The 25,717-nt window shown below is 35.1% G+C and overlaps 1 protein-coding gene across 8 annotated transcripts in view; it reads left to right on the top strand.

Moving 5' to 3' along the window:
* esrrga (estrogen-related receptor gamma a) overlaps positions 1–25,717 on the top strand; it is a 212,192-nt gene that overhangs the window by 83,493 nt on the left and 102,982 nt on the right. For 2 of the 8 annotated variants that reach the window (XM_051133268.1, XM_051133261.1), the window contains exon 2: positions 9,157–9,210. The exons of 5 other annotated variants lie outside the window; for them this stretch is intronic. The gene's annotated coding sequence lies outside the window, so the exon portion shown is untranslated. Of the gene's footprint in view, positions 1–9,156; positions 9,211–25,717 lie in introns of those variants that run through there. One more of the 8 variants, XM_051133263.1, reaches the window with a different exon arrangement.

Below are 25,717 nucleotides of genomic sequence, written 5' to 3'. Positions count from 1 at the left end.
CTCTTCCTCTAAGACTCTGTTATCAGTGTAGTCAGTGCAATAGCTGATAATAACTGATAATGAGGCTGTCATCATTTACATGTAGAGGCAGTTAATTAGAGCTGGAAGTTATTTAATAAACTGAATATCCACCATCAAAGTGGATCAGGCTGCTGAAAACATGAAAATGAAATCATTTGCCAGTTATTGTTGCATCTTAATAGTGTTGGGGAGTAACTAGTTACATGCAACAAAGTTAAATGTAATTGTAATCCATTACAGTTACTGAGAAGAGAAAAAATGTGTAATTAAATAACAGTTACACTAATGTTTCAGGAGTTTAGGACACAGAATATGACGCTTGCTTATTCGATAACTCTTTTATTTCCTATTTGGGTTATGTATATGCTGTATTTTGTAAGATTAACTGTTTTTGTCCCAAAGCAAGTGTTTCTGATTTCAAAAACAGTATCGTAGCTATTAAACTATTTCTTTTAAATATGTTCTTTAAATCTGTATTTAACTTCAGAATGATCTAATGAAGTAAAAGAGGTGCCAAAGTCTGATTTTATGGTGAAATTGAATTATTATAATCTTAATTTAAGTGATAAAGGATTTTGAGAAATCTGACAGCAATCAGTGTTGAGTATGACTGCAAAGTTAACCCTGCCTGCTTTAAATGTAAAAATTAACAGTTGAAAACTTTCATTAGAAATTTAGAAAAGTAATCTAATCAAATGTAATCAGTTACATTACTTTAATAAACTAACTGAAATAGTTACATCACTTATTACATTTTGAAAGTAACCTCAAAATAGTAAAAAGAATAATTTTTTACGGCAGAACCATAGCCAGCACAGACATAAAATAAAATAAAATAAAATAAAATAAAATAAAATAAAATAAAATAAAATAAAATAAAATAAAATAAAATAAAATAAAATAAAATAAAATAAAATAAAATAAAATAAAATAAAAATCATTTTATTTATTCCTATTTTTAAATTTTTGCGCAAATCCACTGAAACATTAGTCACCATAAACAAAAGGAGGACGATATTCAGAATAGTGGCATTCAAAATAAAATAAAATAAAATAAAATAACACAAAATGAAATTAAATTAAATTAAATTAATTGCTGTGCAATGATTTATCATGATTATTCACATCCAAAATAAAAGTTTTTGCTTACATAATATATGTGCGTGTACTATGTATATTTATTATGTATATAAATAAAATACACACACATGCATGAATATATTTAAGAAAAATATTATGTTTATGTATTAAATAGATTTATGTTTAATATCAATTACATCAATACAAATATGTACATGTAAATATTTTTAAAAAATATACTGTATGTGTGTGTATTTACATATACATAATATACACAGTACACACATATTATGTAAACAAACTTTTAATTTGGATGCGATTAATTGTTGCACAGCACTAAAAATAAAATAAAATAAAATAAAAATTGAATTATGCATGTTTATTTACAATTTTAGCGCAGATCCACTGAAAGGTTAGTTCATGGTGTCCAGCCAAGACTAACTTCCACTTAGTTACTAAGTTTTGTTAGATCAGTGATTTAACTGGTTGACGATTGTTGAGCAGTATGAAAATTACATTTTTGTGTTAAATATTGGGAAGCATGTTGTTGGGAAGCATGAACTAGCTTTCAGAAGAGGTCATTTGCTTTAGTCTAAACAGTGTTTACTGACAGTGCAAAAGGTGTTTAATTCAGCCTGGAGCTCTTGCTTTTGTCAGTTTGATGGACAGAACATACATTACCCTGATGAAGAACATCTTAAACTGAGAATAAAATGACACAGTAGCACTGTAGCAACAGCAATTAGCATTAAGATTTGTATTCTCAACTAGTTTTGAGCTAAATCCTTCAGTCAATCATTTAATTCCTACTCACATCATAGGCTCAGACGAGAAGAAGAGAGTAGTGCAGTACCAAAAACTAAGCTACCCCTCCTCCTCCTTCTCCCGCCATCCCTCCTATTGCAATTAACATGTATATGAGGAGTCTCAATGGTGTCAAATGGAATTAATTAAAAGTGTAAAACGGCCATTAAGAGAATGTGGAGGATAAAGGCAGCAGGCGAATCCTCTCTCAAGGGTCAGCCACAAGAAACAATGTGAGTTCCTCACATCCCGCAGGACATGCACTATCATTCCAGTAAATGCCACCCTCGCTTTATTTATTTATATTTTAAACTTGCCTCCCGTTACCTTTTTTGATGAGCGGGCTGACAGAGAAAAGCTACGCCGTTGTCTGTCTATCTTGGCGACTTGTGGTTTTTGTACTATGTGAAATCAGGAGGGCTAAAGCTTGAGAGAAGCCCGCTAGAATAAATTAATTGAAAGGATTAATGATGGATTTGCGGCAGCTACAGATGAGAGGAAGACAGTTTATAGGACTCTGAGAAAAGTGGCTCCTTTAAGCTGCTTGAGACGGGCTGAGGAAGAAAAAACCCTCATTATGATCAGAGGGGAAGGACTGTTGTCCCTCAAACCCGGCTCTGAATCTCTAAAGTTCTGGAGATGTCCACCCTCACTTTCCATATTATGGCAACACGCAGCTAATTAGAATATGGGCGGTAAGTGCGCCTCTTAAACGCATGCTAATTATCTCGTCTGCCGTCCGTGACCGGAGTCAGGAGGTAATTGGCCCGCAGCAACATGACAACTCCAATCATCTCCCGAAATTAGTCGCCCTTTACAAGGCCAGGCCTACCGCACTCCCCCTTCGATAGGGAGAACAATCAATTTGATAAGTGGCCATGCGGCCCATTGTTTTACATTAATTAGACTAATTGCAGAGTGTTAGTCTTTGTTGTGCAGCGTGAGGGTGGTCTTTTAAAATGCTATTTCGTGGTGCATATGGTGTCATTTTTCTTTCTTTCTCTTCCCCGCGCGCTGCTGGAGTCTCGGCGTTGCGCCGCGGCTGTAAGTCAGCGCGGGTTGGAGCTCCTATGAGCGCAGGGTTCTGTGACTGTGCCTTTGATTGGATTTCACAATGTGGGCTATGTCCCATAAACCATGTCTATGCCTAGGACAAAAATATAGGCCATGTCTTATTCATATAGCATTAGCCCAAAGGCACTCTCACCTAGCCTCATATTTATAACCTGGATTATCTTACCCACTGATCAGCGCTAATGGCGTATTTAGCCCGGGATGTGGGGATGCACCTGATATAAGACTAAAGATGCGAGGAGGCGCCGAACATCACGACTCCGCCGAAGGACGGTCCATCTTTTCGAGGAAGCGCTGCATATTCATGGATTTGCATCACAAATCTCTTGCTACATTGGAATTACACATAGTTCCCTCATATAAAAGATGCAAGAAGGCTGTGGGCAGCAGAGGAGGTTTTTGCAGCGCTGCTGTTTTCGTCAGCAGCGTATTGCTACTGAAGCAGTTTAGGAGTGGCAATTATAGTTTTGGACACGTCACTGATTTTGCCTCATGATTACATGCGTGTCAGAAGGGTTACCGATTGTGAGCCTTCTCATTACGTACATGTATTTGCTAGCGTTTAGCCTGTGTAATGTTCTCAAGTTCCTGTCTGTAGCTGCATTTCTATTACCCTTTAAACTGTGCAAATTGAAAATACGTTTAATGGAAACAAGTCAATTTCGCAAAATCTCCCATATATCGCCAAAAAGTTTTTACGCTCACATGAGGTGGTTTTTCAGGCAATTCGAAAAAAGATTATTTTCAGAATATTTCTGAATGTTTCAAAAGCTGCGATGTACATAAACCTACCAACATCGGCTGTCAGGACTTATCGCGAGAGGAAAAATGCGTTTTAGTCGCATAACATAGGTTAATGGAAATAGTTTTTTATCGACATTTATAAAATATTGCAGTTTTGCGCAAATCTTTGTGAGGGTTTTTTATTCTTTTTACAATGCACTACCTACATTTATTTATTTTTTTCTTTTTTAGAATGCAAAATGAATGGTTTATAGCAGAATGTCACAGCTGCTCTTTTCCATAAAATGAATGCAAATGGAGACTACGGCTGTCGGTCAAGATATTCCGTGAACAACAGCTTAAATTTCAGTATGTTTTTCACACAAAGCTATCAAATTTCTTTTTTAAAGAGAAGAAAAATGAAAAGTTTTGTCATTAGTTACTCTCATGTCATTCCAAACCTGTTAGACCTTTGTTCATGTTTGGAACACAAATTAAGATATTTCTGAGGAAGTCTGAGACCTGAATAGACGGTATCGCAACTACCACATTCAAGGTCCAGAAAGGTAGTAAGCACATTGATAACATAGTCCATGTGACATCAGTGGTTCAACCGTAATTTTATGAAGCTATGAGAATAATTTTTTGTGTGCAAAGAAAACTAAAATAATGACTTCATCAGTGTTAATTTTGACAGCAAATTTTGATTTAGTTTTAGTCATAGTCTAAAATGCCATTTAGTTTTAGTCATATTTTAGTCGTCTGAATTGTTTTAGTTTTAGTCCAGTTTTAGCTGGCTAAATATCATAAGATTTTAGTCGACTAAATCTACAGTAAATGTATTCTGCTAAAATCGAATGCATTTATTAAGCATTTCTCTAAAATGTTCAAACTCATTATATAGGTTTGATATTAAGGTTTTATCATGATAGACACCGATTTAAGTGTGGTGACACACAACATGCCTTTATATTAAAATTAAATGAAACCACTTCTCATGAAAAAACAAGAACATGGTCTTTTTTAAGTCAAATACCAATGGTATACAGGCTAATTATGCATTCTTTAAAACGACTTTTTTGCTATATTCTTCATTCATTCAAGCAGACATTTATTTCTATAAATAAATTTAGATTAATCTTTATTAGGTCTACTAAAGTGATTCAGCCAAGAGCAGTGAGTGATTTTCTGTCTTTCTTTTGTTGCTTGATTAACATCAATGACTCAGACAATGGCAGATAAATTAGGCTGCTGTCCCTTTAAGACCGAACACACAGACGCAATGTACTGACACACGTCTGATATTCTCCCAGCTGTTTATGTTCACTTAAGACGTAATCAAGTGTGTTTACGTGAATACTTGTCAAAACGGACAATTTGACATCATTTAGTGTCTATTTCTCTGTTCATGCGACGTAAATGAGTACTTGTGCGCTGTGTGAGAGGAGCTGCTTCGGTGTGTGTGCTCAGTCGAGTTCTCTTTTGCGTTGTCAAATTTATCCATATTTCTCTTTCTCCCAGATACTGACATTTTTGAATGTGTAGGCTATGGTACAATTCATATGTTCACATCTAACCTCCTAACCACGCAGCAGATTCGTTCCGAATGAATCTCTTCCCAGATCGTCCCTCCATAATATTTTCATCTTGTCTTATTCATTGACGAAAATGTCAGTAGATTTTCATCATAGTTTTTGTCATTCAAAACGAGTTTTAGTTTGTTATCGTATCATTTTCGTCAATAAAAAAATTTATGACGAAAATTATTTGTCAGCTAAATTAACACTGGACTTTATTTAACCATTTCTTCTCTTTTGTGTCAGTCTAATGAAAAATGTAGTTAAGATAGTAGCGTTGCTACTTTTAGTTACAGCCAACATTATTAAGGTAAAGTATAATATAAAATGTAATATTAAATATTCTTTTACTGTTGTATTTTTTTTTCTAAACTTGAGTCCACAGCTGTTGATGATAATGACAGGTAATATTTGTAAAAAAAAAAAAACCCTCCAGTTTGTGTTCCCAGTGCTACATATTTGTATTTTTTTGAGAGGGGATAAGTATGTTATGTGAGATGTAAAGAACTGAGGCACGTTTGGATGTGTGTGAAGCAGAGGAATCTCTTACCTGCTGCCTCCTCTGAGGCCTGAAGCTTCCCCTGAGATCTACTTAAGGCAGCGCATGAAAATGAACAAGGAAGTGCTTTATCTCTCCTCACACTACCGTGCTTAACACATCATGTTAGCAGAAAGAGAGAAAAAAGCTCTCACTCTGAACACTTAGGTATAATTTTACACTCAGTATCACAGGGAGCGTTTCCTAGCTGCCCTACATAGAATCAGGCTCGAATAGAGACGGAAAGATTGAAGTCAACTGTTGAAGAGGGACTGCTATGCTCATTTTTGTTCTCTGTCTGATTTATAATTAGGTTATGTTTGAGATGGCCCCAAACAAATTCAAACATGCTTAGGAAATATAATAAACAAGAACATTAACATAAAATTTTATACAATTTCAGTGATAAAAGACATGATTAGTGAATAAGAATGCTATGACAGATTCAGTTATAACACTCAGACTGATTCATTGAATCATTAGATTGATTCAGAGGGTAAGACAAGTATTTTTCTGACTGATTCATTGAATCAATAGACGAAATCAGTAGGTAAGACCAGTACTTTTCTGACTGATTCATTGAATCATTAGACCGATTCAGAGGGTAAGACAAGTATTTTTCTGACTGATTCAGTGAATCATTAGGCAGATTCAGAGGGTAAGACAAGTATTTTTTTTGACTGATTTATTGAATCATTATACTGATTCAGAGGGTAAGACAAGTATTTTTCTGACTGATTCACTGAATCATCAGATGGAATCAGTAGGTAAGACCAGTATTTTTCTGACTGATTCACTGAATCATTAGACCGATTCAGAGGGTAAGACAAGTATTTTTCTGACTGATTCACTGAATCATTAGGCACATTCAGAGGGTAAGACAAGTATTTTTTTTTTGACTGATTCCTTGAATCATTATACTGATTCAGAGGGTAAGACAAGTATTTTTCTGACTGATTCATTGAATCAATAGACGAAATCAGTAGGTAAGACCAGTACTTTTCTGACTGATTCATTGAATCATTAGACCGATTCAGAGGGTAAGACAAGTATTTTTCTGACTGATTCAGTGAATCATTAGGCAGATTCAGAGGGTAAGACAAGAATTTTTCTGACTGATTCATTGAATCATTAGATCGAATCAGTAGGTAAGACCATTACTTTTCTAACTGATTCATTGAATCATTAGACCGATTCAGAGGGTACGACAAGTATTTTTCTGACTGATTCATTGAATCATTAGGCCGATTCAGAGGGTAAGACTTTCTGACTGATTCACTGAATCATTAGACGGAATTAGTAGGTAAGACCAATACTTTTCTGACTGATTCAGTGAATCATTAAGTTGATTCACTCAATAAGTCAAGAGCAGTTTTCACTAATTCAATGAATTGTTATACAGATTCATTGAGTATGTCAAGAACCACAAGTTTGGCTTGTTTTTAATTATTTTGACAGATTCATTAAAAAAACTTGCATTTTTTATGAATTGAACTGGTTTTATTCATAGTTTTCTGTCTCTCTCATCACGTAACTCAATAAAATATAATTTATTTTGCCATGATGCTGTAGATTTGTTGCTGCTCAATATCAGTTAATCAGAATGCTGATGTTTAAAAAACGCTGAATGCACTAAATGTGATAAATCATTTGATTTGAGTATTTACAAGGAAAATGAACCCAAACCTATACGCGATTGCCATCTTGGCACAGAAGACCATTTCTGCATACATGCACATTTTGCCCACTGCGCTTTAACCCGAATTCTGATGCGTCTAACTCTCAGCCAATTTTCCATTGTGTCTAAGTCGTGACGTCTGTTGTTTGGTCATATCTGTAGCTGCTTATTGTTGGCTGATGCATTGCTTCTCTGAAGGCCAAGTTGTGGCTGCCCATATCTCTGAGGGGAAATCTAGCTGAGTGGCTTTATCTGAAATGGAGAGAAAGCAGGAGGCACCGGGCTCTCTAAGTGAACCAAATGTTGCTCCTGGCAACAGCAGATATGCCCGTCTCCAGTCCTGTGCCTGGAGATGAAAGTGGCGTTGGGCCCCGTGCCTATATATGCATAGACTTTCCCTCAGAACTAAGAGGACGGAGCATGAATGAGAGGAAGATAACGGGGCTACTAAGAATAGAGAGACTTTTCATCTATTTGATGTACATGTCATGGATATAATGCTGAATTTGCACATTTAAGTGAATGTTCTTAATGATCTTAGAAGCTCAATTTGTGACTGTTTAATGCTACTAGCACCTTTTTTTGGTGTTATGATGTTACGAAAGATGCTGCAGTGTACAAATGTCTATATGTGTCAATGACTTGATGCTCAATTTGTCTGAATGTATTAAATTTATTAAAAAAAATGTTAAAATGCAATATATAGATACAGTAATTTATTTTGATATTTTTGGGGTGCATATAGTCAAAAATGTCATAGGGTTGCAACTGTCCTGATATTGCAGTGAAAAAAGTCTCATTAAAAGGATGAAAAGAAAGTTCATGAAAATAAAGTTTAAGTTCTTAAAATATCACATAATTTGACATTTCTATGACAAGACTAGGTTGCTAAAGATTGTAAAGTGTCATTTGAGGTGACTTCCCAAAATGCAATGACATGTATTAATTAATAATTAATAATATCTGAAAAAAAGTAATAAAAAAATAAATAATAATAATAATAATAATAATAATAAAATAAGGAAAATAGGTGCAAGGTAAATATGTCAATACTTTTCACTTGAAGGTTAAACCATTTATTTTATATTATTTTATTTTATTATTTTATGAAAAATATATTTAAACTTTTCTGGAAAATAATGAATAAGATATGTACACTTAGATACATTTAAGGTGTAAGGAAAATATGTCAATACTTTTCACTTGATGGTTACATTTTATTTTATTTTTTTTAATTTTATTTTATGAAAAAAATACATACTTTTTTAAATAATGAATAATATATGTACGCTTAGATACATTTAATGTGTATAGGAAATATGTAAAAAAAATTCACTTGATGGTTACACCACAAAATTTAATTTAAAATTTAATTTAATTTAATTTAATTTGTCAATATTTGTCAATATTTTTTATATTATGGTGACACTACAATATTTAATTTAATTTAATTTTGACTTAAAATTTGAATTTTCTTAAAATAAGTACTATAAAAAGTACATTTCTAAGAACCTCAATCTAGAGTTTTTTTGTTTGTTTTATTTGTGATTGATCCATATCACTATATAATAATTGATATATAATTATTGTTGATATTATAATGCACTTATATTTCATCTCTGTACGTTTCTCTATCTCTTTCTGCTTCTCTATGGGGAAAGAGCTGAGAGTGGCAGGGCTGGTAATCGGATATCTGCTGGACATTAGTTGACAAGGTCAGAACTCATCTCTCCCTCTTTCTTTATGTGGGCCAGGTTGCACCGGCCCCCTGTTTTTTAACAGGTTGTGTACATTTCATGTTGTTTGTGAGAACTGGACTGATACAGAAGCCGGTCGTTGAGTCATTATTCAGTGTTTCATGTTCGTAACATCCCTCTTATCTTCTATGCCTTTTATTTCGCAGACCTGTCTTACTCCCTCAGCCAAACTGGTGGTGATTTCCCTGGCTGCTTTGCATATCCCATTAATATTTTATTGCAATCGTTCATATCTGTGTGCAGGGTTGACCTGAGCACCAGCATGTCAGCCTGCGTTGCTTGTAGTACAAAATGTGGTTTACATGAAACAATTAACACGGAACCCCAAAGGCCTTTTACAGGTCCAGTGTAGGAAGCCCAAGCCGCCCCAAATACCTCTCATAACAAAAAGGCAGAGCAACCATGACAATATAAAATCTTGTATCAGAGCTGCACTTTTGTTGTTGTTGTTGTTTTGCGTTTTTCTCAGTGGTACACAAGTCAGGCTTCATATCAGCACAAGCATTGTGTGTGATGCCTGTAGTCCCATGGTGGAATTGTCTGAGATTAAAGATGTGTCTATCTTTTGTACAGGCTCTGATTACAATAGTGTATTTATGGCATATGAGCACACAGCCTTTTAATTGAAATCATTCATCAATAGCTTCTGTGACTTGCCTTGATTAAGCTGTCCCATGTGTCCCTTTAGTGTAGCTTTACATTGTGGCTTTTATAAATACTTTTTTAGATTTAACCTATTTTAAAATTATACATATGAATACATATGAACACAAATTATACATATATACATATTTTATATGTTATATACATATTTTTAATTTATTATACACACACACACACACACACATATATATATATATATAGTCACTGTAAAAAAAAAAAAAGATTTTTCAAAATTGTAAATATAGACAAAGATCACAGTGTTTTACAAATAAAAAATATTTTAGTTTTAGTCTTTCTACTTTAAAAAAAACACGTTTAGTTTGATTTTTTTACTTGCCACTTGCCTTTATCATCTTGTGAAATTTACTAACAATATTTGATGTATCAGATATATGACAGTATTTTCTTGTAAAACCTACACATTTTTTTTCTGAATTAAAAAAAAAGTTTTTTTATAATGTAACAATTTAAAAAATCTCTCTCTCTCTCTCTCTATATATATATACTGTATTTAATAATAATAATAATTATACGTATATCATAAATATATATTATTTATTATATAGTCACTGTCAAAAAAAGATAAATAATTTCTGGAAGTTGTAAATAAGACAAAGATGACAAAGTGTGTTTTACAAGAAAAAAACTATTTTAGTTTTAGTCTTGTTCTTGTTCTTCATAAAAACTGTGTAGAAACTTTTTTCACTCACAGATTACTAGTACATTTTATAAACAATTCAAAAGAAATGACCAGTAATATGTTGAAATAAATATAACATTTTAATGTACTATATTTTGACTGTATTTTCCTGAATTAAAAAAAAAAAAAATGTTAATGTAACAATAAAATCTCTCTCTCTCTCTCTCTCTCTCTCTATATATATATATAGTATTTAATAATAATAATAATTATTATACGTATCATAAATATATATTATTTATTATATAGTCACTGTCAAAAAAAGAAAAGTAAATATGGAAGTTGTAAATATGACAAAGATTACAAAGTGTGTTTTACAAGTGTGTCTTTCTATTTTAAAAAATCACATTTAATTTAATGTTACTGTGTCAATATTTGTGAAATTTGCTAGCAATTTTGATTGATATATCTCTGAAATGTTTCTTGTTCTTCATAAGAATAATTTATAATAATTATACTACACCATAATAAAAAAATGGTGTAGAAACTATTTTCATTGACAAATTGCTAGTAAATTTCATAAACAATTCTAAAGAAATGGCCAGGAACATGCTGAATTAAATATGAAATTTTAATGTATTTTGACAGTATTTTCAAACATGCACATTTTTTCCAACTTCAAAAAATTATTTTTTGCAATGCAGCTATATAATAATTTGTATTATACATATATTATAAATACATATTATCTATTATTTAGTCACTTAAAAAAAGAGAAATGATTTTTTAAAAATATTTTTACAGTGTTAATATAATAGATAATATATACCTCTAACTTTCAGATTCTAATAATGAGTTTCACTCTTCATGCTCAGCCGTTCAGTTTATTTTAACGGCTTTAGATTGTTAACTTCTGTGCAATGCTATATAAACTTCCCTGAGAAAGCATAAATAACATATGAGTGCTTCTTTTCCCACAAGCCACGAACGACGTGGGACGATATTTCTGAAATTACGAGCTGTTTATGCATATTTATTTCCGCTGACATTTTAATTATTTGGGGCTCCGTTGGAGAGATCACATAAAAAGTCCTATAATGCTCCCCCTAATTAGTATCACCTCCAAATTAAAACGGAGGACTTTGGGAATGCTGTCATTTTCAGAAGGCCATATTGGAATTATGTTTCAATCAGCAGCCGTGAAATAATTACTTGTACACTTCTAACTGCCCGCATTTACCAAACGGCCTGCAATTTACAGCCATCATGTCCGGCAAAAGCAATCAATGGGGTGGCAATAAATTCTGCCGCAGTCAAACAGACGGATATTGTTTGTGTATGATTGTGAAACATTAGAGCCAGGCTGAAGCGCTGCCTCGCTGATATTGTGATATTGCTGCCTGAGAAATGTAGATGCTACTGTTGCTCTTAGCCTCTTAGAAAATGGTTACTACTAATCAAACTTTCAGATCAGTAGTACTATGTGTGTATATACATAAAAACAAATAGAAGTGTGTAAACATATATTTAAATACATCAAACATGGTGTGGTCGATCAACACAGTAAGGACTAAAGCAAATTTGGTCTATGATTTATATGACTAAATGAACAAATATTTTAAATTCAACTGTGAGATGATATATTTAAATTCTCATATTGCTGTTGTATGGATATTAAAACACTAAAAATGCTTAATGTTTATGGGTGTTCACACGTTTGAAGGTTCATACTTTTTCATTGTAGTGCAGTAGGAACTTTCTGAAAAAAAAATAATGGCATATACGACTACAATATATTCTGAAACAGTGGAGATCAAAATTAGAGAACAATCTTTAACTACTTGTTTTTTTTTCTGAAATATAGTTATCTTTATCACTCAAAATTTGAAGGAATATTTGCTGTAGGCATACCACTGATCTACTTACATTTTTGACAAAATATGCAAGGTGTTTCAACAAAAAACCTTTATTTAGTGGAGAAAACAGTGATCAAAATTAGAGAACAGTAACCACTACATAGTGTTAATTCTGTCAGGTATTTCAGGTCTTAGTCCCACGTTAAATGTCATTGTTAGTTTTTATCATAAAATTTCATTTTTGTCAAGTTTTAGTCGACTGAAAGTCTCAACATTTCAGTCTAGTTTTAGTCAAAGAAAACCTGAAGTGTTTTAGTCTAGTTTTAGTCAATGAAATCTTGACATTTTAGCAATAAGATTATCATTAATTAACTAACCGTACAGCAGTATTAATTTTGGCAGCCATTTTTAATTTAGTCTTAGTCTTACCCAAATGTACTTTTCATTTATAATATTTAGTTTAGTATATAATTTTGTTTTTGTTTAGTAAAGTTTAAGTCAACAATATGTATGAACATTTTAGTCAGGTTGTAGTCAATAAAATCTTAGTCACTTTTTTATCATGCTGTGTACTGGTAAACTGATAAAAATTATTACAGGTATTGCACTTTCACCAATAAGCACAAAGCAATAGAATGTGGACTCATACACATGGTTTATTTGACCTCATCTAGTGTACTGATTTATTATGCGTCTACTTGGTAGACTTAATTCCACTAATTCCAAATTGCAATAGCGTATGTTTCTCTATTAAAACAACAGTGATTGAGTAAGTACATTTATTCAGCCACCACAATCACAAACAATATCGTCGAGATCTCATGACAGAACGCAGACTAACTGAATGAGGCTTTCATTTAGATCGCTAAACTCCAGCTTGTTTTCAGATCATCGTTGGTGGCCCTTTGGCAATGGTTGCCAGATTGCTTAAAATAAGCAAAACACCAGGCAGGAAATGTATCCTTGTAACAGCGAAGCTCTTATTTAGAGATTTGAACTCTTGATATCTGGCAACTGCGCACACAAAAGCTCGCGTAGTAGAGGTGTGTAGAGCATTCCACAATAACATTTTGGCTTTTTTTGATGCAAATTTTTTAATACATTTTAGTCTTTTTTCGTCAACGAAATTGCATGTTGATATAGTCATAGTTATAGTTTATTGACCTTATTGTCGTCTTGTCATTGTCTTGTCTTAGTCATGGGAAAAAAGCTTGTTAACAAACATTTTTCGTCATAGTTTTCATTAAAGAAATTAACACTACCACTACAGCACGAAAGAAGATTACAACTAAAATTTTGGATGGTTACGACTGTCAGAAATTAGTAAGAAGTGTAGAGGCCCTTGCTTTGAAGCACATCTGCAGCCGCAGGACTTCCATAGTTTCTGCCGAGACAGATCCTTACCCGGTTCAGCGCTGAACTGGCAAGCAATTCCAGCTGCAATGCTGAACCGATTCCCCATTGAGAGTCTCTGCATTATCCTGTCTTCTTACGTGGATGATAAATGTAACCTTTTTGGGGAACTTGAATGCACTATTGGATGAATATTTGATAAATCACAGATTTGGAACGACCAACTTTCCTTGCAGTGGCTGAAAGTGTCATCCCTTTGGCCTTCATCTGGACAACCCCCCGTCGCAGGGTTTCAGTCACCTTAGAGCAGCCCGCCATCTTGCAATCTCAGTTAAAATTAAAGGAATGCTGCCAGTTAAACAGGGTTTGTCATATAAGTAAGGAAATTAGCACCAGGTTTCAGATTAACACCAATAACTTGGATGTATCTGTAAGTGTTCTCTTATTTTGATCAGCTCTTTTTCAAATATCGCATTTAAGTTTTTAATACAGTGCTTTAGAATACAATTCATTGATAAAATATGCTTACAATTCCCTTCTACTCCTGTTAGGATAACTTCAAAAAGGACTAAGCAGCGACGTTGAAGTTTAAGGAAATTATAGGTTGTTTTCTAATTTTGAGAAATTTGTTTTGAGAATTTTTTTTTACATATGTGACCCTGGACCACAAAACCAGTCATAAGTGTCAATGTGTCAAAGTGTCAAAGTGTAATTTCTAATAAATTCTACTCTAACGTCATCTGAAAGCTGAATAAATATGCTTTCCATTGATGTATGGTTTGTTAGAATATGGCAATATTTGGCCGAGATACAACCATTTGAAAATCTGGAATCTGAGGGTGCAAAAAAATTTTTAAAAATGATTTCCTAATGATTTTTGGCATAGAAGAAAAATCTGTAATTTTGACCCAATACAATGTATTTTTGGCTATTGCTACAAATATACCCGTGCTACTTAAGACTGGTTTTGTGGTCCAGGGTCACATATTTTTTTCTACATTTTCGGCAGATGCCCAATATTTCCTTGTAGTCCACGGCCCCCGGTTTGAAAGCATTCTTCTTAAAGCATTTAGACTAGCAAAAAAAAACTGACTACATCCTAGTAATAGACCATTGGCTCTTTGAACACCAGTGGAACAAACACTGTGCAGCACATAGAGAGACACACACACTAATACACACATACTCACAGAACAAAACACAAGAATACCTATTTCCCATGCAAAGCAGATTAAACTTGTTTTTTTGTTTTTTAAGTCGTCCTTGAAAACTACACACACTTTCTTCTTTTTTTTTTCTCTTGAATGTAGATTTCCTTTTCCCCCTCTTGTTTCTCGCAATCTTTATTATTAGTGGAATTATTCACCGGCGGAGGTGCTCGGTGGCTGAATAAATTTAGCGGAGATCTTGTGCAGATGCTCCTTGCTGGCATACATTTGTGCTCAGTTAACAAAGAGCCAGAGACGCTTAATCCCGCCGGAATACCGCACTCATGTTCTGTTTGAAACCAACATAATTAAAGTCACCCTCTGAAGTAACCTATTTATATAAAGAAAGCTCTCTTACGACCGTCGACTCCTATGAATAACCCGTAGGAGGGCCGCCAGTATAATTACTTCACATTTCTAATTTAGGTGAGGGAATATTTGTTATCAAACCTGGTGAAGGGGGGGTTGTGGGATAGGAGTGGATGAGGGGGGAGGAAACGGTATTAGTTTCGATTGAGAGGACATAACTGGATCTGTGGAGCGCTTTATGGAGGTGTGGCAGGAGGACGCTTTCCTGTGAGGTCAGGGTTTGTGTCCATACAGGTAACTTCGTTTGCTCATCCAAAGTGTTGCTGTAAGTAGTCATAAATAAATCAGATTGGAAAACACATTTTGTATTTTATCTGCTAAAACATTCTAATTTTCGTTCAGTTTCGATGCGACATAACAGGTCTTTGCGGTCCCAGTCGGCCTTGATTTACTCGTCCAAAGAGAGAAATGGAAGAAAACTCATATCACGTCCATAAGTCACTGACATCGCTGGCGGAAAACTGTTTGTGAGCAGAGGAGTTGAGCTGTGGCAGTAAACTAGCACAAACAGATTGACTTTAGTTGTTTACAGTGGCCCCTGGAACAAGGCTGCACTCCCAGTGCATTCTGGGTAGGTGTGTAAACACAGTTGTGTTTGTGTGAGTGTGTGTTTGGCTGTGCGAGTTTATCATAAAGCACGGCAGCTCTCCAGGTGCATATTAGTGATAAAGGAAGGTGAGGGGCTTTGTTTTTCTTTAACGAGCCGTCACACTCCATCGCCTACACCAAAGGGGTGATGGGTGGACTCTCTGAGATACATACACACAAACACAACTCAGAGAGGCCAGGACTGTGTGTGTACTGCAATGAAGAGAAGACTTCTGCTGCAGTTTTTCAACTGTGAGCCCAAAATCAAGTATGCAAACACTGTGCACAGTCCCTTCGTACATATTTAAAGGGACTGTTTTTCCAGAAATTTTAATTCTGTCATTATTTACTCATCCTCATGTCATTCCAAATCTATATGGCTTTTTTTTCTTCTTCCTGAAACATAAAAGAGATATTTTGAAGAATGTTTTAGTGCTTTGGACCCCAATGACTTTTTATGTACAAAAACAGTTGAAACATTCTTTAAAATATCTTCTTTTGTGTTCCATAAGAGAAAAAAAAAGTCACACAGGAGCGATATGAGAGTATATGATGCCAGATTTTTCATTTTGATGTAAAATATCCTGGGGCCCTATGATTTCCGCGATGTGGAAAACACGGATGGAATCACGGAATCCAGTCATAAAAATGGAATTTACTGTATAACACGGAATGTCACAGAATTCATCAAAGTTTGTAAAAAATTTAAGGTAGATCAGTACACTTAAATCTAAACGTGATAAGGACTAGTGTATGTGACTATTTTGCCACAAAAATAATATTTAAATATGAAGCATGCATTTTCTGCATGTCTCTGTGTGAATGAATGGCGCAGACACGTGGTTTCGTTTACTACACACATACTGAAGCATGTGACACTTCATGATTTCAATTAATTAGATATGCTTTTTGATTGGTATTTTTTATTTAACCATTAAAACAATCCAGAAAAATTAAAACGGAAAGAAGTGGAATCTAGAAAAATCATTATATAAACATTTCATAGGGCCCTACAAATATTGCTTTAATTTATTTTCTTGCTACTTCAACAAACTTCAAAATTATTATTTTTTATTATTTTTGAGATTTCAAAATTCTTTGTTGAATCCTAATTTAATATGCAGATTATAATAAGCCATTAGCCGCTAGTTGAAATAAATGACACTGTAGTGACAGTGATGTGCAAAATTGAGCTTATTACGCTAGATGTGTATGTTTCCACTAAAATATTAATCAGCAATTTTTTTAAACATTGATCATAATAAGGAATGTTTTAAGCACCCAATCAGGGGTTCAAGCACTTTTAAGGCATTTAAACACTTTGAAAAAAGACATTATGCATCAAGCCTGTAACCACCTAAATCAGTTATTTAATAATCCAGGTAATTAACCGTAGAAATATTCAGTTTTTTTAAGGTTTGACTGTTATAGTGCCAGCTGTGGGTTTAGAATGACCTGTCACATGTGCTCAGCAGGTTTTGTAAAGTTTTGAGTTTTCCTTTAGGCTTTGTAGGATTTTGGGTTAAAATTGGACCCAAAAACAACCCTGTTATAGCCTCCCAAAGTGTAAATGTCAATTTTTTTTTAATAATTATTAGCCTAGAAAGTCCAGAGTACTGCAGTGTTTTTTCCAGATTGAGCCAAAACCTAGGATGAGTTACAAACGTAGGTTTTATCTTCTTAATCATTTAACAAATGATTTGATTGACATCAGTGGTTCTAGAGGCAAAGATGTCTGGAATGAGGTGATGTGAAGAAAACACAGTACACAATCGTTTACGCCCTTGAAAAATGTGATATCGCCCCCAATGGCTGATTTCTTTCAAATTTCTCACAGACCTTTGGGGCCGTGAGTCAAACAGGCCCACCGAGTTTCCGATCGGCCTCCGTTAACCTTTGTCTAATAGGTGCTCAAGCTTCATAGGCCAATGGTGGCCATGTGTTTTTTAAGATACACAAATGTCCTTATAGACACATGTGCCACTTTGGACCAAGACTTGGCAATTTTCATGTTAATAGGACAAATGGTTGTGTAAGTATAGGCATTTTTCATTTTTTTCTCTTTCCGTTCAGTAGTTATAGGAATTTTGCTAAAAGTGTCCTTGCCCCTTTCTTTTTTTCCTAACGTTTTGGCATCCCTTTGCGAGTCGAAAGTTACGCTTTTTTTGATAATTATTGATATTCACTCTCCAGAGAATCTTTCTGCACTGGTTTGGTTTCAATCGGACGAAAAACCCAGGACAAGTTTGCAAAAGTTCAAATCCAAAATACACAAAAATTTTGGCAGGCTGCAACTGACGGTTTAGGAGTTATGAGCGATTTTGTACTTTTGATCGCTGTAGCGCCCCTGTCAGGCCAATCGGGGCGAGCCTTGGTGACATTGTTGGCAGTGTGAGTACTATCATCCCTCCAAGTTTCAATTCTCAAGTCTCTATGACTAACAGTTTGGCCTGCATGATAAATTTTATATGGAGATCGCTGATCCTTGGTCATTCTTTACAATAGTGTTTCAGTACTACAAGCTGAAAGACATTTTTAAAAACAACTCTGAACTTGGAATTCTTCTACTTCCTATTGCACTTGAGGTTGTATTTCCAACTTCAGAACATTCTAGAAAAATCTATCAACACAGACTTCAGCTAGAACCATTTTATTTTCCCAGTTGGTGGACTACAGTGACATTCCATTGGTTATTTGCAAGAGGAGATGTTAGAATTTCATCTTCTAAGATGTCTGAAATGAAGCATGACTGGAATGCAAGGGAAAATTTGTTGAGGATCGCAGCCTCAAACTTCATGTAGAACATGGAATTACTTTGACTCTCCAGCAAACCATTCCTGCCTTGACCTCGTAATTGCATACATGTAAGGTAATATTAATTTTTATTGTGACATCTGTCTAGGCCCCTCAGATTACAATGTAAATATGTGAGCAAAGAAACAACACGTCTCAGATTCCATCATGCAAGATTTTTTACTCCATGCTATTGTGATGCAACAGGCTCAATGACATTTCCTCCGAGGACAGGAGAGAGAGAAAGAGACAAGTGTGGCTCTTCACATTAATAGTCTTTTAAGCCACTAAATGATTTCTTTTATCTGCGGCACTTAGAGAGACTGGGGGATCTCCTTTATTAAAATGAGCAACGCTTTGAAGAAAAAAAAACTTAACAAATACAGTCCCACGCAATCCCTCATGCGTTTCTCTCTCTTCCCCTTTGTCTAGCCTCAGTCATCTCTCTGTTTTCAAGCTTTGTGCTGGCCTGCTCTCCAGGTGTTTGATTTATTTATATATATTTCTGTGTTTTTGACAAAGTGTGTGCGTGCTGTAGAATCCCACCAAAAGAGCTGGCGGTTCAGCGCGTGGGGGGTCCCAGCGCTCGAGAGCAATAGCACATCCAAGCCCTTTTGTCGGAGTGTTTAGTGCAGGTCGGTGTAGAAACAGGACCCTGTTATGGAGTGAGATTGTGTGTGAGAGAGAGAAAGAGAGACAGAGACGGGGTTCCCGCAGGGCGTTGGGGGCCCTCATTAAGAATTCTCTCCCATGCAGTCTGGTCCTGGTGAAGCAGTATGAAGATGTGGCTATAGTCTGGATTGAATCCGCCCACTAGCTCTCTCTGAGAAGTCAATTACCCCTTCCATACAGGAGGGACTTTTATGAGAGAGAGAGCGTCTGTGTGTTTCTTACACTTTCCCTAGTGATTTTTGCTTGGAATTAGCATTAAAAGTGATGCTTAATGCTGCTTGTTGTTCACTATAATATAATACAAAATAACGAAATGACTCTTTCTTTCTTCAGTCGTAAACAAATTGTTTCTTGAGGAAAATATTCCAGAATTTTTCTACATATAGTGGACTTCTATGGTTGCTGGCAATTTTGAACTTCCAAAATGCAGTTTCAATGCATCTTCAAGGGCCTCTAAACAATTCCAGCTGAGGAAAAAGGCTCTTATCTAATGAAACGATCGGTTATTGTCTTAAAAAAAAGGACAATTTATGTATTTTTTAACCTCAAATGTTCATCTTGTCTAGCTCTGTGATGTGCATACAAACTCTGTGTAATCCGGGTCAGTAGGGTATGTTGAAAAACTCTCCTTTTTCTTCTCCAAATTCAAAATCATCCTACATCACTGTTTTACCTTTTTTTTTAAAGGCCGTCTGATCTTCTTTGCATGTTCACTTTGTAAACACTGGGGTAGTACTTCTGCAGCGATGTACTATGATTTTGAAGTTGGAGGAGAAAATGGGAGTGGGAGTTTGAGAGTTTTTTGACATATTCTAACAGTATTGACCTGGTTACATAGAGTTCGCATGCGCATCACAGAGCTAGACAAGATGGGCGTTTGAGGTTAAATAGTATATAAATGGTCTATTTTAGAAAATAACCGATTGTTTCGCTATATAAGACCCTTCTTCCTCGGCTGGAATCGTTTAGAGCCCTTTGAAGCAGCATTGAAACTCAAAATCGCGGGCACCATATAAGTCCACTATATGGAGAAAAATTCTGGAATGTTTTCCTCAAGAAACATAATTTCTTTACGACTCAAGAAAGAAAGACATGAACATCTTGGATGACAAGGGGGGTGAGTAAAGGATCTGTTTGTTCTGGAAGTGGACTTCTTTATTAGTTCACACATAAATGAAAATTGTCATTATTTACTCATCCTCATGTCATTCCAAACCTCTTCTGCGAAACATAAAAGGACAAATATCCCGGCCACACTTTTTTAATATAATGAAAGTGAATAAGCATCCAGGCTATTAAGCTCCAAAAAGACAAGAAGTGTTGTAGAAATAGGCCATATTTATAGCACACTAAATATGCATGTGTGCTATATTCTTCTGAAGCTTTGTATGTGAAACAGACCAAAATTTCTAGCTGAGTAAAGGAAAAGTTCACTTCTGTTATAATATAAAGTACTATTTGTGGTGAAACTGATATTGCCATTAGCTCATGACTCTTAATGAGATGTACTGTGATAATGGTGAAGCTCAGCTGAATCAGCAGTGACTCTGAGGCAGGAGTCATTTACATTGGTTTTGAGAGATAAGCAGAGAGTAACTGGCTAAGTGTGATATCTAAAGTAGGCCATATTTAGAGCTAAATGTGTCTGTTGCTAATTCAACTTGTAGGGTTTTATATTTTGTATATTTCCCTTTCATTTAAAGAACTGTGAACTGCACATAAAGTGGCTGATATATTATTTCCAAATGTCAGATTTCTTATTTAGAATTTTTAAATATTCAAACTTTTAATTTGAATGGTTTAGACTGAAAATTAGTTTTTTTACTGTAATTAAAAATATAATTGCAGTTTCCTGCATTTATGTGGTAGTTGTCCCACTTACAAACTTATGTTCCACTTATGTACGTTGTATTTTACAACATATTCATCTTGCATATGCCTTAAAGGATTAGTTCACTTCCAGAATAAAAAATTCCTGATAATTTACTCATCCCCACGTCATCCAAGATGTCTTTCTTTCTTTAGTCAAAAAGAAATTAAGGTTTTTGAGGAAATAATTCCAGGATTTCAATGGGGATCAACAGGTTAAAGGTCTAAATTGCAGTTTTGATGCATCTTCAAAGGGCTCTACACAATCTTATGTAGCAAAACGATCGTCCATTTTCCAAAAAAAAAAAAAAGAAAATGTATATACTTTTTAGCCACAAATGCTCATCTTGCACTAGTCACGTTGGAAAGGTCACAAATGACGTAAGTGAAAGTACCGACCGAGTGTTTACAAAGCAGACGTGTAAAGAAAGTCAAACGCTCTTAACAAAAAAAGGTAATCCAACGTTGGCTGAGAAGAAAATGAGATGGAGGTTTTTTTTTTTTGCCCTGGAGTACACAGATGAAGAACTAACCACTCATGACCTTTCCAATGTGATTACGTAATGCGTGAAGCCATAGACGTGCATCACAGAGCTAGTGCGAGGCGAGCATTTGTGGTTAAAAGGTATAAACATTTTAATTTTTTTTTTGCTAGATAAGACCCTTATTGTGAACCTGCATTGAAACTGCTATTTGGACCTTAAACCCATTGGCTCCCATTGAACTCCACTACATTGAAAAAAAATCCTGGAAATTTTCCTCAAAAACTTTAATGTCTTTTTGATTGAAAACATCTTGCATGACATGAGTAAATCATCAGGAAATTTTATTTCTGGAGTGAACTAAACCTTTAACTTACAACCCAAAATCCAATATTCGGTTACTTTTGCAATCAGTAGTATGAAATAATTAACTGTGATTAATTTTATGATTATGATGACAGAAGTTTTAAAAACTTTTCTTTTGGTAAAACCAACAGTTGTTGGGGGACTAATTAAAACAATAAATATGTTAGTTTCCATACTGAACAACCACACACATTTCTCAAGTTTGGAGGATTTTAGCATTTTAATATAAAATAGTTTATATTGAAAAAATTTTAAGGCATCTTGTGACCCCCCGTTAATATAAAATAGCTTGTATATGCAAAAAAGTATGCCATTGGTTCGATCAGCCGCCACATTTCATTCTTTGTGAATTCGCCTCTTAGAGCCTAGTTTGTGAACCCCAAACACAACTGCAGTATGCTGTAAATGTAAAGCATATTTAGTGGTGTTAACCTTCCTCTTAATTAGCTATTAATCCCTGGTCAGTGTATCCACACCTGTCCCAACTTTCCCTCTCTCTGTGTGAATCCCTGTGACCTACCCCTAATGGAGAAGGACGCCCTGCGGGCCACCATGCAGAGGCCAGCAAATGTGGCCGCCTTTCCTCCAAAGGGCAGATCCACGTGTTAACGGAGAGGGAGATCTTCTCTAAAGCCCCGTAGCTTTGAGGAACAGCTGCGGGCAGAAGCACAGGCTCTGTATGGGCTGAGGGGGGCTGCTGTCTTGAGCTGAGAGAGAACTGAGAGGAGCTGGCAGGGCTGGAAAGTTGGGCAGTCACATGCTTTGTAATGACAGGAAGAGTCATGGGTGTTTCTTGTGTGATTGAACGCTATCTTTGACGTGAAGATTACGCAACATGAATTTGGATGGAGAAGGTGCAAATGAGTTTGAATTAGAGGGTTTGTTTATGTAAGCATGAACATTCTGTCATCGTTTACTCACCGTCATGTCGTTCCAAACCTGTATGACATTCTTCCTCCTGCATAACATACAAGAAGAAGATTAGCAGTATTTTAGCATTGCTCGTTTTTGTTGAAACATGAACATGTATACTGTCAAGCTATCATAAAAGCTTTTTTTGTTTTGTGAGTCAAATGTATTGCATATGGTCAGGAGATGAGCGACAACAGGGTGTCACATTATACCCGTATTGATGAAATTTGTGTTATTTAAAGGTACACTGACATGCTTTGTAACATGCAGCGTTATTCTATGTGTTGACGTATTTTCAATTTTTTTAAATAACCAAAAGCATTTTGTTTATATCACAGCTTGGGCCAGAGGCGTTGAGCTCAGTAAAGCCGCATTTGACAGCATATGACAGCACAATCTTTTTAATATCACATTATTTATATATATATACCATTCTGTGTAGAATTCAAATATGTCCGATACGTTTTGTGGTCTGTGCCGACTCATGCATATGATCCGCTCCGTACTATCATGTCTCTAGACCGGAGCAGGCTGTGTGCGTGCTGCGGCGGTTCTTGTGACACAGCGTGAAACCAGACTTCATTCACCCCAACGGAATACACATTTACACTGTCTGAATCGTTTGCTATCCCCTATATAGTGCACTATGTGCCGTTCACCATACAGAAAATACTAATTCTGTGAACAAGCGACCGATTTCAGCCGCAGCTTCAGCGTCTATTTATAGTGTAGTGGGCGGGATGCTTTGGATTCTAGAGAGCATTTGATTGGACAGAAAGTTTGATGAGAAGCTGAAGTGCAGGGTGATGTCATCAAAATCGTTGATCCATATTTCCGGAAGTGAGAGACTGTAAGTTTTGAATGCTTATATCTTCTAAATGCAAATTTTGTCATTGTTTTGGAGCACACTAGCTTACAGATAACCTTAAGGCTTACGTATCCATACTAAAAGCCAAAAAAAACCTTTAAATAATATTGTTATTGTGTTAATTAAGGGGTGTTGCAATATACCAGTATTGGAGATATTGAAAAATTAATAGTACACATGTGATAATATGATCCAGTGCCAGCACCTTTATGGAGTATAAAACTCTCACATGTGATTTGTTTCATTCATACTCGACACCAGTGTGTCTTACCATATTATTTTAATGTGTTAATTATGAACAGTGGTTTGTAGTGCAAACAGCTTTACCGTTTACTGCACTTTGATATTCTTCTCATTATTCCCCTGTAGCAGCTAATGAACCAGAAGTTTTGCACATTCACAGAAAATGGCTTACTTCCACGTTGAAAAATAAGGTGGATCGAAGCATATCTATGGATAGAATACTGTGAAATAAGAATCAGTTCACAGGAAGTTATTTCAAACACTTGATCGACGCTATAACGCTATAAATTGTCATGCTTTGACACTGTTAAACTAAAGACAGTTAGCATTTTAGTTTTTAGTCTCTTCTGTTTAGCGTAGTTGCTCCTTTGGTATGCAGAGGTGTGGTTCATTGGTCAAAAAGAAGAAAAGACATAAATATTAATTGGACTCAGTGGGGGGATAAGGATTTTGATATCTCAATATTTTCTGGGATTTTATCAATAACGATAATTAGACAATATTTGGCTGAGTGTGTTATTGTGCTGCTATCTTAACTTAAGGACTACCGTGGACAGCTGATTCCTGAATTTGCAGTGATTATCAATTATATTATTAATCATATTAATCATATCCAGTAAGTTTAAATTGTTTTTTTTTACCTTTTATAGGCATTTTTACCTTTATAAAACCATTTTTTTTTCTAAAAGTGTGCATTAAGTTATATTTTTGGGCATTTTTGTGCCTTTAATGGACAGGACAGTAGAGAGATGACAGGAAAGTACTGGGCAGAGAGAGGGGAGCGGCATCGGCAAAGGACCTCGAGACGGGATTCGAACTCGGGTCGCCGCAAGCACAGCTGTAACCACAAGGCTATTGGCGCCGACATGTTTATATGTTTTAAACATATTTGAAATCATTTAAAAATGAAAAGAAAGCAAGTATACCCGGCTGCAGCCTGCAGAACACAAATGCTTTCATTGGCTAATGACATGTAATGACGTAGTCAACTCCGTAAACAGGAAATGCGGTTACGAGCATAGTTCAAGCTACGATTCATTCGTGATATTAAATATCTGTTATTATAATATTAAACAATATATTATAAATTTGTTAATTATCTACATGTGATATTAATACATGGTTCAGTTGGCTAATGACATAGACACCTCTGTAAACAGGAAATGTGGTTAAGAGCACAGCTGAAGCTATATATATATATATATATATATATATATATAATATCATTCGTGATATTAACTTGCATACAAAAATAAACAATATATTATGAATTTGTTAATTATCTACACATAATATTAATCTATACCATTCATTATTTTGGGCAAAATTTCATTATTATTTCTAAGCAAGCATCCACTTCCTGCTTTCAATCTGTCATATCTTTGTGCATTAAGAACTGTATATAAGTTCCCTCCAGGATAAAAAACAAGACCAACACACACAAACCTTTTGGATTAACATTGATTCTCCCTTCTACTACGTTCCACAGTCATTCTAGCACTGGCACATAAAACAGGAGTCCATATCCTCTATACTGTCATAGAATCCTCTCAAGCAGCCACGCCTTCCATTACCATAAAACC

This window comes from Labeo rohita, chromosome 17 (assembly GCF_022985175.1).
Source record: "Labeo rohita strain BAU-BD-2019 chromosome 17, IGBB_LRoh.1.0, whole genome shotgun sequence".
Lineage (NCBI taxonomy): Eukaryota > Metazoa > Chordata > Actinopteri > Cypriniformes > Cyprinidae > Labeo > Labeo rohita.
Note: the sequence above shows the minus strand (reverse complement) of the source record. Positions and strands in the feature narration are given on the sequence as shown.